This window comes from Aquarana catesbeiana, linkage group LG06 (assembly GCF_042186555.1).
Source record: "Aquarana catesbeiana isolate 2022-GZ linkage group LG06, ASM4218655v1, whole genome shotgun sequence".
NCBI lineage: Eukaryota > Metazoa > Chordata > Amphibia > Anura > Ranidae > Aquarana > Aquarana catesbeiana.
Window position 1 is genome coordinate 329,970,452 of NC_133329.1, and position 21,131 is coordinate 329,991,582.

The 21,131-nt window shown below is 37.0% G+C and overlaps 1 protein-coding gene across 2 annotated transcripts in view; it reads left to right on the forward strand.

The window, feature by feature from the left end:
• Positions 1 to 21,131, forward strand: part of HOXD3 (homeobox D3) — an 89,937-nt gene that overhangs the window by 45,926 nt on the left and 22,880 nt on the right. For both annotated transcript variants that reach the window (XM_073633841.1, XM_073633839.1), the window contains exon 2: positions 18,257 to 18,283. The gene's annotated coding sequence lies outside the window, so the exon portion shown is untranslated. The remainder of the gene's footprint in view (positions 1 to 18,256; positions 18,284 to 21,131) is intronic.

The following is a 21,131-nucleotide window of genomic DNA, read 5'->3' on the forward strand; positions in this document are numbered from 1 at the left end:
TTCCATTTTCACATGACTTTACTGTAAAAGCCAAGCATATATAAAGATTCGAGATATTCTGATCTGGCAGATTTAAATGGTTAAATATTTCACGTTAAGAAGTATGTTTCCCTGAATTTGGGTCTATAGACTAGAATCAATATGTTGTGCACAGTCAATGAAGAAATAACGTAATCAATAATATAATTTTCTAAATAATGTTTTACAATCATACCAGTGAGGTCCTTATGGCATACACCACTGAAAGAGCACAGCCTATCAACAATATAGCAAATTGTTAAGATACAAGACAAGTTGGATTGAAAAAATGTGGTTAATATATATATATATATATATATATATATATATATATATATATATATATATATATATATATATATATTCAATTATTTATTTATTTTTGGGGCGATGCAGTGGAGTTAAAATAAATCAAAAGCTTTCAGATATATGGATATTATATGTTTAAGGTGAATTATAATGGACTGATTTACCATAGTAGATAGGGTAAGTGTCCGGAGAAGGCTGAATAGGTGAAACCATGCATAGGGGAATAGAGGAATGTTTAAATGGGTGTTTGATAGAGTTAGGTTATTCATTTTTGACTATAGCAATTCTTTAGTAGTTCTATACTATGGACATTTGAATAAATAGTAGGGTATTGCCTAGAAGAGCACATTGGCTGCATACTCTGCACTCTGAACAGATCAAATATGGAGCATGCCAGATGAAGCGTCTGCATTGCAGTGGGTGCACAATAGGCAAGCAGATGAACCACCAAAAAGTGAAATCCTAAACACCACTGTAAGCAAGATATTTCAAAGTTCTTGACAAGAAGTGGTTTAATACTATGCTCCGCTGTGTTTAAAAACTAACTGAGCTAGAGTTCAGAATTGTAATGTGCTCTGTGTAGTATTCTCTGAGTCTTCTGTTCTGCAGATAGAAAACTGCATGATGACATCATAGAGTCTTCAATATGCATCTCTGATCTCTGGAAGGTTATAGTTGTGAAGAGTAACCAAAATTGTCTTCAGAATGCAGCATCACTTATCAAGGATCATGTAATAGCTTACATACAATCCACAGTGGGGGGTATGGATTGCTTTACTGACATAGTAAAACATAAACAGATTCCTATTCTGTACACCAGGTGTTTGAAATTCTGCCAGAAAATGCTTGCTCCCCTAGATCAAAGCTCACACTTTTAATATATATATGTATATGTATATATATATATATATATATATATATATATATATATATATATAAAATATACATGTTTCATTATCATCTTATTTTCTCTCTCTATTAACTCTAATAACTCAGAACCCAGTGTTAAAACTTACCTTATCAGACTGATACTTATCCTAATGGCTTAATAAATTGGTAATGGATTGCTTCATATCAGTCTTGGTTAGGAATGGCAATAACAATACATAAATATATACATCCCCAGTATTGCTCTGTCTGTCTCTTTTTCATAGTTCCTTCCCCCTGCTCATAATTTAAATTCACAATAGGGGATTGATTTATTAAAGGGAAGTCGACTGTGCACTTTGCAAAGTGCAGTTGCATGCTGCAAGTGCAATTGCTCCAGAGCTTAGTAAATGAGGTAAAGCTTCACTTTGCAAAGACTACCCGATCACAGGTAATGTGAAGATTTTTTTTTTTTATTTGTATTTTTGCTTGCACCTGATTGGATGATGGAAGTCAGTAGAGCTTCTGCTCTTTACTAATCTCTGGAGCAACTGCTCTTCCAAAGTGCAACTGCACTTTACACAGTGCACAGTCTATTCGTCTTCAGTGAATCAACCCCTATGTATCTTTGTTTACTTTATTAGCACATGGGTGCATTTGCCAATGCAACCTAAATATTCTATGGGGTTGATTTACTAAAAGGCAGATAGACTGTGCACTTTGCAAGTGCAGTTGCACTCATTTCCCCCAGAGCTTTCCTTGCACCTGATTGGGCATTCTTTACGAAGTGAAGCTTCACCACATTCACTAAGCTCTAGAGAAAATGAGTGCAACTGCACTTGCAAAGTGCACAGTCTATTTGACCTTAGTAAGTCAACCCCTATGTATTTTTGTTTTCCTGGATGTCCTAAAGCTGCATAGAGCTGCTCATAGACATAAATGGCCATTTGCGTACAGGTAGGGCATGCACCCAGAAGTAATGCACCAAACGCATGAGTTTGGTGCATTATGTCTGTGCGCCTAAGCTACTTGACACAAATAGTAGTGTAAAGCTGCATACAGCCATCAATGTCTATGAGCAGCTGTATGCAGCTCTTGGACATCTGGGAAAACAAAAATATACAATGTTTTTACTCTGCATGGGCAAATGTACCCATGTACTTACAGGCAAAACCTGAACAACCAAATGGTGTTCTGTGTCAAAATATGTTATAGCTATAGCAACAAATCCAGTGTGACATTTCCTAGTGGTGCTTTTAAATAAATGAATGGAAAGTTGTACTTGGTTTGGGTGCTTTTGTAGATAGAACCTCATTTTTTAGGTAAGCCTAAAGTTCATTCAGGCTGAAGCTTTGTTTTACCTTACAACAACATAACAGAGGTTCTTTTGTTAGGTTTTCACTTATATGCTTACAGTGCTATTTAGTTCTTTCACTTGTAGATCTATAAGTTCAGTAAATGTAAGCAATAGGAAATGAATGAAACAAAGGAATGGTTTCTACTGACAATATATTAGGCAAGATATAAATATATATATATACATATATATTTTATATATATGTATATATATATATATATATATATATATATATATATATATATATAAAAGCATAAAAGGAGATCCTTGATTTATGCCATGGATTATATATAGAGATTTACTTTACTTCCATCTGTGGAGCTAAGGCCTGCAAAGTGTCCTTTTATTAATTATGGGGTCTGATTTGTAGATCAGAGTCATTGTACCAATGCTTAACACATGAAAAGTAGTTACAACATACAAAGCTTTTTTTTTAACAACACAAAAAGTATCACAATAATACACACAATTGGCAGAAAATGTATTTTGTGATATTAAATCACATCACAGGGTAACCATATACACAGATTTTTTTTTTAAATTTGTGTAGGAGATCATTTTCACAGCTGGAGATAATCAGTTATTATTTACTATGATTTGCTTGATAAACATTATTTTTCAACCTTGACTATGCACTGTTCAATCTGCAATATAATTGTAAGTGATCTGTTTGTATCTTCTTTATGATGAATCACACAGTAGGATACATATAAGCTGTTATTCACAGGTGTCCTCTGTCATGTAGACTCTGTACCTCATAGAAATATAAATATGTTTAAGAAACAATCATAATGCAGTTTTTGTGGATTTTCATTCTTTAAACATCAGGGATTCTCAGAAGCTATTACATATCAAAATTACTACACAGAAAAATATATCATTTTAATGTATAATTTTCTTAAAGAGTAGTATAAACCATTTACTACTAACAGGGATACTCACAATTATCAGCTTTTGTTTATTTCTGTAAAACCTCTATCCCTAAAGGAAAAAAACTGCCAGAACTGCTTATGAAGTGTTAGCTGGAGTTCAGCTTCAATTTGTTAGTTTATACAAATCTACTAGTACATCTAACACTCCCCTCCCCCTAGACTGACTGTTTTGCTATTCCAAGGTCCTCCCTGTCTCCTTCATCCAGAGTGGGGGGCACTCTAATACAAATTTTCTTTCTGTTAACTTATTGTCAGCACTTATAAAATATGGTATGTATTTTTTTTTTTAAATGACCAAATCTTGACCTGTGTAGCATGCTAGACAATCACAAGGAGGTACAAAGAAAATCCTATACCTGTGTTCAGAGAAAATTCTTTAAATTGGATTTCCATATCACATACACGTGTTTAGTTTACACAGACAAAGGTTAAAGCAGTGCGTTCCCAAAACTGGTGAGATTAGATTATGGATCTGCTAGGTGGGTTAACATTGTACTACTTCAAAACATCAATGTGTCAATGTAGCTAGTAAGGTTCTGATTTATTTATTACTGTATTACTGTCTGTACCAAGAACTGAACTTTTTCCGCCCACTGCCACCAAAACTTATAGGACATTTTTTTAATTGATTGGTAAATGTGGGGAAGCTTTTCCACCCTAATAAAAAGGTTTATTAACGATTACACTTCTATCATTATATATAGTCAGGAATAAAACTAAGGGGGAGATTTACTAAAACTGTGCACACAGAATATGGTGCATCTGTGCATAGTAACCAATCAGCTTCTAGATTTTATTGTCAAAGCTTAATTGAACAAGCTGAAATTTAAAGGCTGATTTGTTTCAATGCACAGTTGCACCATATTCTGTGTGCACCAGATTTACTAATCCTCCCCTAAATCTCATGAACCAAGTGGTCTCTACTCTTCAGTCTTGCTGGCCATACATACAGGTAATATTGTGGCAGTTCCAAATATTCTCAACTAGCTTTTAACAAAAAAACAGATAAAATATATCAAGTCTACCAACAGACTCATTAGATCTGTGAAATGATCCAAACGGTTGGCAAGGCTGGTTGAAAGTAGTTATTACAAAATATTACAAAATTGCTAAGTGTATAGCCAGCATTATGTGGTACCAGGATGTCATTAAGGCTCTAAAGTCTACATCAAGAAACTCTATTTTGCTCTCCTCACTATATTAGTGGCCACAGTTTTCTAAATCAAGAGGTATGTCCTACCAGTCCTGTGTCTAGATCTCTAGGTGCTGAAATCTTATGATTTAGTATGTGATGCACAATGTCTTCTCTTTGATTTCCTAAATTAAGGTGAACCTGTCAGCCATTAGCCAAAGTAAAAGTCCTGGACAAGATACCACAAAATGTTGGCTATTTCCTTCATTTAACAGAAAGTGTTATTTTTGCCCCTTTCATAATTTTTTAATGTTATCACTAATGGCCTGGCTTCAGTATTAACCTCCACCAACTGACGTATTCACATCCAATAAGAATGCCTCAGTGGCCAGTAAGGACACGCTCAATAGACAAGGGAAGAGCAGTGGGTGGAAGAAAAGAAGAAGAAGTAAGACCTCCAGTAACATGTAAAACTAATTTCAGAGAGTCACACAAAGGAGGGACCTGGCAAGGCACCAAATGAGCTGGTAAAACACCAAACATCCAAAAGATGGACATGTACCATTAAGGCAACACAGTGCACCACAATTCACTGTAGTATGTTGTAGTGCATGGTGGTGCACTGATGCCTTATTGCATCAGGTTGCCATCGAAAATAAATGGAAACATGTGATCCGGTCCTGATAAGAGGATCAGCCACATATCTCCTACTTGGCTGCTATTGTTTCTTAAACTCAAGTACACCAGAGATGTCTGATGTTGTCAAGTGCATTACTTAGGCTGCAGAGTTATCACTGGATCCTGCAAATCATCACAGTTTTTGGGAAACATGGGTCAGTTCCAGAATCTGGTGATGAAAAAAATAAAAGATCAGAAGCTACGCTTTTCTGATGTCAGTCATAAAGATGTTTTCTAGTCATCCTGATACAAAGAGAGGGCCACACAATTCTGTACATTTAGTTTTGGCGTAAAGATTATTATAGGACATTGTTTATTGGGTTTTAAGTGACTTATAGGCATTTATGACAGTCAGAGAACCTTGTTTAGATACCTTGCTTAGATAAAAGACTCATGTCTAAGACTAAGATGCCACTGGCTGCAACTCTTCAGGGAGATAACTAGTCAGGTTACCTAACTTTGTTCAATTTATAATGGTTCCCCTGATATAAGCCAGTGTCTGATGTGTTGACTTGAACATTGTAGAGATATATGAACCGGAGAACTCTGCAGAGCCAAGTATTCATGTTTATTCATAAAGCTAGCTATGTTTACATCTAAAGATGTTAGTATTCTGCCTACACATTTTCTTACCTTTTGATGTCTAAGCAGCACAAGTGGGGAAGACCCCCCTCTCCCACTAAGGTATCATAAAGGGGGGCTATCCCCAAGTTTATGGGCAGAGTTTTGGGGGTCCTTATTCCCTTTAGATGTCACCTTAGAGGAGTAGGAGAACTTTGCCACTTAACCCCTTCTGTTGTTTGGACTAGTTTGGAATCTATGTCCTTGCAGGATCATTCACTTTGCATTCCTTCATGGCGTTCAACCTGTATCAGAACAGCTCGCAATTTGCCACACAGGAAAACTAAATTGCCAGATTTGCCAGTTCACCCACCTGGACCTCCTGATGCTGTGGCTGAAAGTCATTCATTTAATAGTGGCATTACTACTGCCACTCAATGACGCTTCCCGCTAGTGATGTCACTGACCAAATTTGATCATGACTATACTTGGTCAATTATGACAGATGGCCAGTTTGACAGCATTCAACAGCCAGCCAGGAATCGGTCATTTGCAGCAAGTTTCTTTCAAGAGAGGATATTCATGTTTATGCCAGTGGGTGGGCTGGTTATTGTTCATCATAATGTGTTTTGAGTAACAAGGGGTACTGTGTTTTCGTAATAATTTATGTGTGGGGGTTGGTTATATGGAGGCAGTTATGTATGATATGTTCCCCCCTCAGATCCAAATATCCACCAGGCCAGGGATGTGGGGATGAGGCCCTTATCAACCTGGGGACAAGGTGCATCGCCAGTGGGTACCCCTCATAGGTGTGCACAGCCTATTGTATTAGTGTGTGCACCCCAAAGCTCAAACATATAATGTATGCGTGTGTGCATGTGTATATATATATATATATATATATGGGCGATGTTAGTAGAGAAGTGGGTGGTGTCATAAGAGCAGAGATTGGTGTCAGTAGGGTATTTTTTACAATTTTATTTTTTTTTATTATTTTTTTTTAATTTTTGCAGAAAAAAGAAAAAAGGAGATTTTTTTTTCATTTGGTGAAATATCAGGGGTCTAAACAGGGGGGAATATCCACCACAGGGTGATTAGGGTGTGGCACACCATGCCCATGGTACCCCTTGAAAGGCACCCTTCCCCTTCTAAGGGCATGTGGTCTGGTATAGTTCAGAAGGAGACAGTACACTTCCTGTACTTCTATTTACTGGACAGACAGGCTGTATGTCTGGATGAAGGTCTGGTATGCATTTGGGCCAAGACCACAAATGGGGGGAGGGGGGCTGTGCCATTTTTTTCTGTTTGTGGTGTCCTCCTTAAAAATCTACACCAGACTGCTATGGGGTCTTTTGTAAATTTTTAAGAGGGACACCACACAAACAAACAAACAAACAAAAAATAGCATTGCCCCCCCCAAAAAAAAAATTCATAACAGACCCACCTGGCAAGTCACCCTATCCAATTGTTGATGGGACAAGGGTCTCATTCGCACATCTTTTGCCCAATAGATGTGAGGATCTGTGGGAGGGACTTTCGGAATTTCGGAGCCACCTTTAAGATAAGGGGGGGGCCCAGATATCGTGTTGACACACATGAATGAGTAAGGGATACTTATTAAAAAAATACAAAGTAAATAAACACAAACACACTTTAGAAAAAGAAAATTTAAAAAAATGTCCTACAATGTCCTACAGTGTCGAGCCGTTGTCATTTACAATGACCAATGCCCTTGCTGACCCACGGATTACCCACACTGATGATTATCTCCCAACGGACTCTCGCCACAAATGAAAATTCCCCAGATGGCTGCTAAATGTTAACAAACCAGTTGACCAACTTCAATGACCAAATATGGTCATGACCAACTTTGGACAATGATTTATTTCGGGATCCCCGGTCACTTTGTTTACAAACAAAAGCCTGAGTAATTTAACTGAAATATATGTAAACGCCAAAAAAAATGACAGGATTGAGCTCCCATAGACTTCAATGAGGTTTGGGCAATTTTTTTCAAGTTCATTGAGCATATAGTGAAGCTAACTTTTCTTGGTACATTCATTACTAGCGTTGCCTAGGTAATGGAGATGCATTGCAGCCCTTGATGCGAAAGCAGGATCCACCATAGCCCCATTGATGCAACATTTTGCCCCAGTGGTGGTTCCAGTGAATTTAAACGTTCTGCAGAGCAAAATGTTTTTAAAAGGGACAATGGGAGGATATTCTTCCCTCTATCTCCCATGTGGGGAGGACCTTTGTGCTTTCACAAGTAAATAGCACCCTGCTTGAGCTTAAGGAAAATTTTCTTCCTGGGGAACCTGTGTTGTCCTCTTTCTGTTTCCCTTTTCTGTTCAAGATCTAAAGTTGGAAATTTTCTGTGACAATTGAATGAAATGTTGATATTTTGGCTGGAAAAGACCTTGCAAAAATAAAGTATTCATTAAAGGATATGTAAACGTTTTTTTTTTTTTTTTAAACAAACATGTCATACTTACCTCCTCTGTGCAGTTGGTTTTGCATGGAGTGGCTCCCATCCTCCTCTTCTGGAGAATCCTCAGCTCATCCTCCTCTTCTGGGGTCCCTCAGCGGTGCTTCTGGCTCCTCCTCTTCTTGAGTGCCCCGTCGGAGAAGCGTTCTCCCTCGGGGCACCTGTGCGGGCGCACTCCTGTCTTGCTGCTGCGCCATTGACACAGACTGCAGGACTCAGCTCCACCCCCAGCTCCGGCATCATTGGAATTGATTGACAGCAGCGGGAGTCAATGGCTGCGCTGCTATCAATCCATCCAATCAGGACGCCAGACACCAACTGGAGCAGGTGTGCTCGTCCCCAATGCAGGAACAATCGGGCTCAGGTAAGTAAAGGGGGGTTATGGGGGGGAGGTGAAAAAAGGCAAGGGTTTACAACACCTTTAATACAGTCCAATGAGACTTTTATTTGGTTAATATATCTTTTTAATATTTTTATGAAGCTAATAAAAATGGAAATACTTTTTACATCCATTTATAATGGAAATCTTAAAGGTTAATATATAGACTTTTTCTGTAATGTAATTGTTGTAGTACATGGATTCTATTTTTTGATTGTAGCTTTATTATTGTTATTTTTATCCATTCCTCAAACTAGTATACCTTCCCTTATAGAATTATATTTTAGCATACCAAATTACCATGCACACATAAAAAAAAAGTATTTTCTTTAGACATGCTTTTTATTAAAAGTAACATCACTTAAATGATATAGTTAGCCACCAGCAAAGTTTTTACCAGCTACCTGGTAGCCCAAAGTGCCACTACATATAGCAGCGGATATGCTAAGGAATCCTTTAGCTCCAACAGATTTGAGTATTTTAATTGAACCCTCCTTCAGTACATCACTCCACATATTGAGCATATCATTTTAGGTCTGGTTACACTTTTAGGTGTATGTGGCCTATATACCATAATCTGATTTAGTGAGGTTCTTTTTATTAGCCTCTAGGAATACAAGGAATGATTTAGAATTTGTTCCATATCCAATACTTGTGATCATGCAATATAAAGATGTGATAATTCAATATAAAGCTGCCCAAAAATAACAGTAGACTCTTACAGCCACATAATTATGAAGGTGTTTTGCTATTATTACTTAGTTATGTATGTCTGAAAATAATTAGCAATATAATATTGGCTCTAACTCTTGTTTTTCAACTATATTCCTTCTTTGCATTTTTGGAGCTGAGCAATTTGCAAATAATGACCCTTGTTCAGAATCATTCCAAAGTTAATGTTGTCAATTATATTTACTGCCAGATAGAGCCACACCATCTGCAACCTGTTATATCTTAGCATTGAAATATGTTCTGACCATGTTAGATTATGGGGTTGTTTTACTAAAGGCAAATATACTGTGCACTCAGCAAGTACAGTTGCTCCAAAGCTTAGTACATGGTAAGCCTTACTACAGGTAAGGCTTCACTTTGCAAACAGCACCCAATCACATGGAAAGAAAAAAAAATGAATTGTTTCTTGCACATGATTGGATGATGGAAGTCAGCAGAGTTTCTGCTCATTTACTAAGCTCTGGAGCAACTGCACTTTGCAAAGTGCACAGTCTTTTTCCCTTTAGTAAATCAACCCCTATATTTTTTAAGGTGACTCATTAAGGATTGTATTAATAATTGTTAACTGTATCTCTAAAGTCTGATCATTTAGAAATGCTTAATCAGTTTTTATATATGAAAGACATATTCATATTTTCAGTATAATAAATTAATGCAAGTTTGTTGATCAGTTGAAAATGTCAGCCCACTCAAAGCTAATATTTCAGATTTCAGAGCTGCTAGAGAGCTTACTTCATGTTTCTTCCCCTCTATCATAGACTCCAGCAGTGCTATCTCTGTGCTCAGTTCCAATGGCCTGCACATCTGTTATGGCCATTCCAGAGACATTCCATATTCTCTCCCGGATCTGTTACATTTATTTTATAGTATGGGGAATGCAACAGGACTTGAAGTGTGTGTGTGTGTAAGGGGGGGGGGGGGTTGGAACACCACAAATATTACATACAAATAAGCCTTACTCTTTTAGCTAACCATACCCTAACCATGGAGCTGAACCAGTAAGAACATGGGGTTGATTTACCAAAGGAGTATAGACCATTCAAAAAGCAAAGTAAATGTTAATATGTAGGGTAAACCTGTGTTCTTTTTGATTACCAACATTACCAATAAAAATATTTTTGCTAACAGATATCTAGCATATGTGGGTATTCAAAGTGAACACAATTTCAACTAATTTAATACAATTCACATTCCACAGTGAACATACACTTTGTAAAGTGAACATACTTTTTGTTACTGGAACATCCTCTACTCAACCTCTATATATTGCTTTGGTTTGTTGATATCCTCAGGATTAACTCAACATATGTGCCCCTATATGTTTAACAACTTTTAATGCATTTAAGAAAATACACACATATAGGGGACAAATTACTAACTTGTGTTTAGGTTTCATAACTTCCTGAACCCAGCTAGGCATTTGAAGTATCCATGAGCTAGGTTGAGATGTAGAGCTAGTAACTCGAGAGAAATTGTTTAAGCCTATATAGCAAAAACTACATCAAGGTGATATGTGGCAGATCTTTTATAAAATGGTGTTGGCAAAAGACCAGAAACTGAACATATGCACCCAGGAATCACATCCAAGACCAAACTTACAGATAAAAAAGCAATAGCAACATGTGTGCAAGGAATGTCTTTAGACATGAAGTAATTGGTTAAACCCATACACTGCATCTGGCTTTGGTCAGATATGAAAAATCAGCATGTCGAGTGTGACCTCAGTTGTAAAATCATTAAAAAGAAGATGAGAGCGGCTAAGCTTTGGTTGGTGTGTGCCTGGCTTCCAAAAGGTTCTATACAGCTTTGCAGATGTTAACATTAGTCTCAGGTGGTAGAAATATGATGTGCAGATGTGCACTTAAAAGTTTAAAGGTTGTGTAAACCTCAAATAAATGTTATCATATAATAGAAAAGGCTTAAAAAAAAAATATATATATATATATATATATATATATATATATATATATATATATAAACACGCACACACTATATTGCCAAGAGTATTGGGACACCTGCCTTTACACGCACATGAACTTTAATGGTATGCCAGTCTTAGTCCGTAGGGTTCAATATTGTGTTGGCCCACCCTTTGCAACTCTAACAGCTTCAACTCTTCTGGGAAGACTGTCCACAAGGTTTAGGAGTGTGTCTATGGGAATCTTTGACCATTCTTCCAGAAGGCCATTTGTGAGGTCAGGACGAGAAGGCCTGGTTCGCAGTCTCTGGTCTAATTCATCCCAGAGGTGTTCTATTGGGTTGAGGTCAGGACTCTGTACAGGCCATTCAAGTTTCTCAACCCCAAACTCGCTCACCCATGTCTTTATGGACCTTGCTTTGTGCTCTGGTGCGCAGTCATGTTGGAACAGGAAGGGGCCATCCCCAAAACTGTTCCCAGAAAGTTGGGAGCATGAAATTGTCCAAAATGTCTTGGTAAGCTGATGTCTTAAGGGATGCCTTCACTGGAACTAAGGGGCCAAGCCCAATCCCTGAAAAACAACCCCACGCCATAATCCCCCCTCCAGCAAATGATTTGGACCAGTGCACAAAGCAAGGTCTATAAAGACATGGATGAGCGAGTTTGGGATGGAGGAACTTGACAGGCCTGTACAGAGTCCTGACCTCAACCCGATAGAACACCTTTGGGATGAATTAGAGCGGACACTGCGAACCAGGCATTCTCATCCAACATCAGTGCCTAACCTGACAAATGTGCTTCCCTACAGGTAAGCTTATAAAAAAATCTTACCTGTAGGTACCATGAATATCTTCTAAACTTGCACTGTTTAGTAAATATTCACATCAGCTTCAGCCAATAATATCACTGGTGCATGCACAATATGCTGTACATTCATGGCACACCGAGTATGCTGTGAATGCAGAGCTAGCCATGCCACAATGGTGACTCCCATGCCCATGCATGGAAGTGACCTCATTTCAGCCCGGCCAGAGACTGGGAAACTGTAAGGAAGACCAGGAGCTGGAAGTGATAGCTCAGCACTGGAGGGCTCCATTTGGAAGGTAAGTCAGTTATAATGTGTTACTATGCGGTGCACACTGCATACTAGCACATTATGGTACAAACCTGCAGGGGGCACAAAAAATTTTGTTCATATAGTTTACTACCATTTTAAATAAGTCAGCAGTGTCAGACCATATATATATTTTTTTATATATTCAATAATTTTGTAGGTTTTAAAAAAAACATCATTGCAAACATTATCAACTTTGTGCGAAAAGTGCCAACCACAGTCTTAAAATCTTAGCCCCCCCCTCCCAAAAAAAAAACACCCCTATGCCCACCCCCTCTGCCCTCCCTTCTCTTCTTAATTTTCCCCAACTAGTTGATTCTCTGCATGCTCAGGATATTAATGTTCCCTTATATTCTCATTCTCCTATATCACATATTTCCAAATACTTCCCTGATTTCTTAAAATCCATCCATTTTCCCCAAGGTATCTTAGAGATCATTGTGTTTCCAAAAGGGACAAAGAGTAAAGGAAATTAGAATGTGCAGAATATTCGCTGTCATGATCTACTGTTAATGGGCTTACTTATGGGTCATAGATGCAGAGATGTTTCACCAAGAACAATGGAGAAACATTTGCCCATTCCGGAATATTTTTTACAAAACTGAAGGTAATGTGCTGCGTGTGTTTTATGAGCTTTGCTCTCTTTTCTCCGCAGAGAAGGACACAATAGGCATTCAACACAATGACAATGACCTTTTCCAACACGTTAGAACTTTTTTGCATATTAATGTTCACTTTTGATGATCATACACATTTACTAAGGCATCTCAGATTAATGTTAGCACTAATGCTCACAATATTCACATCATTTGATTTTAGATGGTCATGAATGGCCAATCTTTAAGAAAATCTGTCAATTGTAATTGCTGTCCTCTCCATTTGGCTGGTTGTCATGCTGATCCACTGATTTTAAAGTGTATGGAAACTCTTAATGAACTCCTATTATTTGGCCACCAATCTTGTAAGATAACTTCCTCTACTTTCTGCCTTTAGACTGTTTTCAGTTAGCATTGTTCTCTGCTAGCTTCATTGACTACAAAACATGACACAATTGTAGCCCTGGTTCACATTAATGCGGGATTGAAATTGTCGAAGCTGAACTTGCACGATTTCATTCCCGCATGTCAGTCCGACGATTTCAGAGACATCTGTGCAGGTTTCCTGCACAGATGTCTATTGAAATCGCACCTGAAATCGGCAAAATTAGTACAGAAATTACTTTTGGGAATTGGTGCGGCGCTGCAAAGTTGGCATCGCACCGATTTGGACGGTTCCATTGCGGGCAATGGCATACGGCATGACATGTCAAATCACATGCCAAATTGCATCAATGTGAACCAGGGCTTAAGCAGTGGTGACCGCTCCATTAGGGGCACAGGGACGCCGCCCCCCTAATCTATGCGCCTGGTCCCTAATCTACATGCAGGGTGCCAGATGCATGGATTTCAATGTTTTTTTTTTTTTTTTTTAAGCACGTGATTGGAGCCTGAGGCTATAATTGGCTTCAAAAAAGGGTGGGCTCAGGAGGCAGAGGGGTGGGGGGCAGTTGTGCAAGTGAGGGGGGCATGTTTGTTTGCTGCCCCCTCCCCAAAATATTGAGTCCCACCCACCACTGGTTTTAAGTAGTCCGGAAAAGCTCTCTGTCCTAGGGTGACAACGCTGCTCAGTACAATTGTTACTCCAGGACAGGAAGTGAGGTAATGTCAGGTTTACCAGGTTAAAATAAAGGAAAAAAGGTGTGAAAAACCACTTGAGGACCAGTAAGCTCCAATACTATGAATTTTTGTTCTTTAACCCCCTTGGAGCTGGTGCCTGCCGGACCCTTAAAGGGTTTTACATGCCGGGAGGTGAGGTGGGGCTTAAGGGCATGTGACTGTCATGATTGGCTGTCACATGATTGGAAAGCTCCAGATCGCAAGTAGAGAGCCAGAGTTCTCCATTAGTCGCTGGTAGCTGTGCCTGGAGAGCTCGCTTACGGCAAAGTGCTATTTGCATTAATGCACACAAATATGCAGCCGCTTGGCTCCGGGGCACGGCCACATATTTGCATGCAGAAGGCACCAAGGAGATAAACAGGAGCTCCAGTCCCCCCCCCCAAAAAAATTAAAAATCAGAAGCTACAAAAAAAATTACTTTTAATTTAAGGGCACTTACCTGTCCAGTTATCCAAGGATGTCCTCACCCGAGCCAATTCTTCAATCGGCTTCGGGTGCATGTGCCATCTCAAGTAAGGAAAATGGTAAGTGAAGCCAGTTTCCTACTTTGCATGCACGAGTCGCGCTGCGCATTGTGAATGGTCCCATAGTTTTCTGGGACCTGTGATGTGTCCCAGAAAACTGGGGGGGGGGAGAAGGGGGGGGGATCTGAGCTGGAAATGGGAGTGGGTACCTGTCAAAACCAGGTACCCACTCTCCCCCAAAAAGTGCCAAATGTAGCAGTGGAGGAGGGAAGGGTGCAAACAAGTGTGACTTCCCCTTCCCCTGAGCAGGAACAAGTGTGTAGATCAGGAGCTCTGACTTTACTTGATACATACTTCTTTTCTGTCTGTGACTCTAAAGCTACTGAAGCCACAGACTGAACGGAAGGAACACGGGAATGGCAGTCTACATATTTCTCCCAGTGCAGATTCATTATGAGTTACCCATGGACATGATTTGTCCACCAGGCAGTTGTGACATAAAGGTGTGGCCATTGTAGTGAAGACATTAATACTCTGCTAGACATTCCTGTTGGTCACTTTATGGGGGAAATTATAATTGGAGATTTAAATGCATTTCAAACTTTGATTTCTCACCCTGGGATTGAGTGACAAAGGGGTACCTTCAGGGGTCACTATTTTTACAGACATACAATCTTCACTCAATATAACCATAATCAGACAGGGCTAAACACTTCTGGTGACCTCTTTCTGACATTTATAGATCACTTGTTCTTATCACAACAAGTTAAAGATCTATAGAGAAAAGAAATGTCTGCAGAAATCACGTGGTCGTTCTAGGATTAGGCACCGTGCATCTGCAGGTCTTGATGGTGTAGTTTCCTTGTGTTCCCATAGGAAGGCGCTGTTGGACAAGTCACTTGTACTCCGAATAAGAGCCTTGCCCTTTAGATAACCTGAGCAGAAATCTGGAGCACGTGATCCCAGCTAATGTTCTGTAGTCGGTGTCTTTAGGTCCAATGTGGCTTCAACTAAATATTTTAATTTCCTTAAAGAGCAGATTCATTCCACGATAAAAAAAAAAACACTTCTAGAAGTAGACTTGTATTGACTTTAGTATTGTATTAAGGCAGAAGTACATATAATTATATATGACAGATTGCTGAAAATACAGCTCTGACCGTAATAAATGCACTTGTTAAATAATGCACCTGCTTTGCCTATTTGCAGAGTTGTCCTTAAACATTAAGGCATACATTAATACACATACCTTTCAAAGGAAGCAAATATGCTTTACCTATAAAATTAATTACTTTCTGCAAAGCAAAGACAGCATTTTATTAAGATAGTAGATAGCAGGTTGGAAGCAGGAATGCTGGAATATACGTTGTATGTGTTAAGCTATAATAGAAATACCTTTATGATTAATGACATCGATGCCCTTCAATCACAAATTCAACATTCACTCTGAATTATGTATTTATGCAAACGTATGCAGACTCTTCTTCCTATCACTACAGTAACAAGCAATTAACTTATTTTACTGATATATAATGATCAAGAGCAAACTTACTGCAATTATTGTATTTTGCTGGTCTGATCGAATCCAGTTCATCCCTACATCAGATAATTAAAAATGCCCTAAAATAAAAGCTGAATTAAAAAATGCTTCATTTAAAAAAAAAAATCAAATACATAATTTTTAGAGTGTTATAATATTTAATATACATGTACAACATAGTACAGTTCCACAACTTTCTAATAAAATGACCGAACACAAAAGTAATGCGTGTTGATTGTATCAAAATGTGCAATTACTAACTTGAAACCGTTTGTATGAAACTCGTCTGCATTACTTTAATAATAATAATAACTTCCAGTCAAGCATTTGCATTGCATGCAATACAACTCCCAGAGCCCCCCCCCCCCCCCCCCCCATTAATTATTCCATGCAAATATATATGCATGCAAAGAGACACCTCCTAATCTCTCTCTCTCTCTCTCTCTCTCTCTCTCTCTCTCTCTTTCTCTCTAATGTAGGAGGTATTTTTTTTGCATGCAAATATATATATGTTTATGTTTATATATACATTTATTTATATTCTCTTCTTTGTGCTATTGCACACATGGTGAACTTGGACAGAGCCTTATGATAATATTTTTTTTATTTCAATCATCCTGCCAATGAGTGCCAGCTCCTTCACATGTAACCTCCACATTGCCTGAAATCTTAAAAAAATAAATACATAAGAAAAAGAATTCACACCATTTTGTTTTATGACTTCACAACTTTAACTATCACATAGTACACCTCCTTTTTTCCCCTAGCCTCCAAAGTTCAAAGATCTTCTCACTATAAGGCTGGAAGTTGTAAACAGGTTGTTACCATGTAAATTAGATGTGATCAAAAGCAGAAAAATAGTAAAGTATTTTGGTTGTGGCACTGTGCTTGTAACACACTAGTGTAGATGTTTTTATACTTTACTGCAGTGCTGACAAATATACTATTTATGAAAATAAAATAATGCTCAAAATAAATAATAGAAAGAACAAAGGTTACAGGGAAAAAGAGGTAGAAAGTAAAAACAAAAACAAAAAAACAAAAACAAAAAAACAACACAAAAAAACCCCAAAAAACATTATTTCATATTTCTAGAGGATTAAAGAATTGTGCTATATCAAAGTGATACCAAATGTTAACAATTGAATTTACAGTTAACCATTTAGATACTTTTCCATCCATAGCACATGTTTGAAATACAGAGAAATACAATCATTGCAGTTAAATAAGTTCCTAGTTTCATGCTTCTGACTGCAATAAAGTAGAAGTTTCACTTTTTAAAAAAGAGAGATTTCTCCCTTTTATTTTGTGTTACTATTAGAGGCTTCTGGGAATCTCAATCTAGTGAATAGAAGTTTAAAGCTGATGGTTATTTATGGTTCCACAGAGATGAGTCCTGAGTGGCTGGATGAGAGCACGTGATTCCAATAAACTTTGTTTTATGGCTTGAGAGTTGACAAGCTAAAATATAATTCCCACCATAAATTAGTTTAAGAGCATACAAGTGCAGATGCGTTTTGTTCCTGGATGTAGTAATAAGGATAGTGTTTAGAAAGGACCATTCTGCTTGGATCTCTTAGCACCGAGGCTTTTCCATCTCCTGGATCCAGTTTGCAAGAAGCATAGAAAGTAAGTGATTTTATATGCCATTCATACTTAGAGGAGAGATCTGAGACAGGGAATGTGGTGTGTGTTTTTTCTTTTTCTTCTTTTGCTTGTACAATAGTTGCAGTGATGAAGAAATCCCCAGAGGTAATTGTCTCTTGTAGTGTTTGTAGGTCCCACCTAGAGCACAAATAGTCCAATATTCCCAGGTACCTTTCAGCTGTGAACTTGGAGCCAGGCTTCTAAAACAATGCAGTTCACATTGCTTTCGTCATTAGATTGTAATACAGAGGGGGTTATTTTTACAGTTACATTCATATATGTCCATTTGTGTTTGTTTGATTTTTTTTAACCCCCTAACCTACAAGAAAAAATATAAACTATTGCGCTGATATCAGTAGAATTATGCAGTGCGTGTATTAACAATATACTTTTCTGTTACAACAGGTTACACACAATGGAAAGCCATATGGGGTAAGTATAAGTCTTCAGAATTATGCTTGATAAACGCAATGTATCAATGTGCAGACATTTGGACAAATGTTGTAACTCTAAAAAAAAAAAAAAAGTTTTGTTATTGCTTGAAGAAAATCAGTTTCCATTTTTTAACTCTTACATTTCTGGATTACAACTGAGTATATTAGTTAAATTGAATGATTAGCATTTGTTATGACATTTATTTATGCTGGTATAAAGTATTGACTTGATGAGGATGATGATGATGAAGATGATGATTATGATGTTGAGGGTGTTAATGCAGAGCCTAACTAGTCTAGTTGGAGAATTTTATTGGTTCTGGACATTTTCCAGATGTCTTGTTTGCTGGGTTATGGTTAATTATAAGCCTCTTTGCCTCTTGGTTTGTTGTACTGTATGGCGCCTCCCACAGTAAGGATTGGTGTACAGTAGCATACAGATGCAGAGCAGTACATAAGTGAATGGATGATGCCTTGTGTTGTTTAATTTTATTGTCTACGTGTGACTACCGGCTTACATGTTGACATCTAGTAAATTGGTTGAAATTTAATAAGATTAATGCTTACTGGATGTAGCTGGTAAAGTATACGGATTTTAAACAATATTATAACATTCCTTTTGTGTATTCAAATATTTTATTACATCAATTAGCTCAAAGGCCATCAAACGTATTCCTACCTTTTACATTGCTATTTTATACTTTTTTTCCCCTTATGTTTGTGTTGCATTTAAATAAATTATATAAATCTGTGCCTGCAAGAGCATAGATGGAAATAGCTCTTCAAATAGGACTTTCCACCAACTAATTTTCTTATTAAAGGGATAATTTTGCTACTAAATAAATGATCTTCAGATGCATTATCATGCTAATTGTAATCAGTCATTTTTTTGCAGTCCTGCATTAATCTTTCGTCTATCTTTATAAAGCCTCTGATAAGATTTTAGATCTAATGGCTTTTATCTCACCAGTATTAATTTCTTCGTATTATAATACAACAGTGAATATAGTTTTTGTATGAATCAGGCCACAGAAAAAGAAGAGAAGATCAAACACAGTTGTATGGGCAGTTGAGCAGGAGGTGAATATTTAACGCTTTTGTTCATCAATAACACTGTGGCTTTGACCTGTCTGAGCAAGCCTTGAGATAAGGTGAAATCCAGGTCACAACGTCTAACCAATATGAAAATGTGAACCAAAACCTAACTCTATTTCGACAAATACTCATTGTATTATATATTTTAGGGTCACATATAGAATTTAGTACAAATTATCCATTATTTTAACATTAAAAGGTGTATTTTTAAACCTTTTTATACATAATTTTTTGAATAAGCTAATGAAAGCTTATACTTTTTTTAATCATAATTTTAAAAAACATATACCAATAGTCAATTCCATTGACCTATTCATGTATTTAATTTGAAAAGGTATTGATGTATTATGAATACATAACTACTTTGTTTTGATAAATAAAGATATGAAACTAAAATGTGATTGTTACAATGTACAAACTTGCAGTAGGTGATAATAAGATGACTTACCTTATTATAGAGGACAGAGAAAATTGAGTATTGGTGAGATCAGCTTCTTTGGGTTTGGAGCTTTTTTAGTGCAAGTAGCAGAGAGGAGCTCAGCAAGTTTGCTCATGGGTCAGGAACAAACCATGAACTTTTGTACTCCTCTGTGTGACTGTCGTCCACGTAAAAATAATGAAACCTTGTGATATGTTTGCAAATGATTTCAAATGCCCTTTTGACCTGGACTTCACCATAAACGCTGCCACACAAATTTCTGAATATAGTCCAAAGGTTGGTTTCTCAGAAGAAACTTGACTGGTATGTAATACTTGACCCTTCCTGAGTTCTGAATGGTTTTATTGTCAACTAATTTTTTTCTCTCCTAGTAATATATATATATATATATATATATATATATATATATATATATATATATATATATATATATATATATATATATACAGATAGATGGATAGATAGATTTATATCTATCTATCTAGATAAAAATATGGATATAGATATAATTCTATCTATCTATCTATCTATCTATCTATCTATCTATCTATCTATCTATCTATCTATCTATCTATCTATCTATCTATCTATATAAACAACCACTTCCATTTCCAATTCTTAATATTGGGGTGTAGAACAATGTACATATTTTTTTAAAGTGTAATTTTTAAAATGCTTTATATTTGTAAAAAGATTGATTTGTGTATTATGTAGTGTTTGCACGTTGTGGCTGCATTTGAACCTTGCAGCTCCTAAGAATTTTGGTTCTGTGACCTGTGAAGCCATCACATGTTAGGGATTGTTATGTCTTAAAGTTTATGTACAAGAACAGAAGAAAAATTGCATACAAGCATACAAGCAATGATTTTTATTTTTTTTTTGTTTACTTGTCCTTGTACAAGTTGAACCTTCTTCTTGGACCTGTCTATGCAGAGTAGGTGCGGTGTGATGACAGAGCTGTTATCTGGTCATCTAACCTGCAATCAGTATACATTTGACACTTTTACAACCTAACTGCTGTCTTAATGGTTTGCATTCTTAAAAAAAAAGCTGCAGCTGTATTCAAATATATATATAAAAACACAATTTATAGAACTTATATCACATTATGTACAAATATGCATACCTTAATGCTTGCATACATCATATAGATACATGCTTGTTACAGTTCCTTATATATATATATGTATATATATATGTGTATATATATATATATATATATATATATATATATATATATATATATATATATATATATATATATTTGTCTTATTTTTATGACGTCATAGATTTTGATATTTGACTTTTTTTT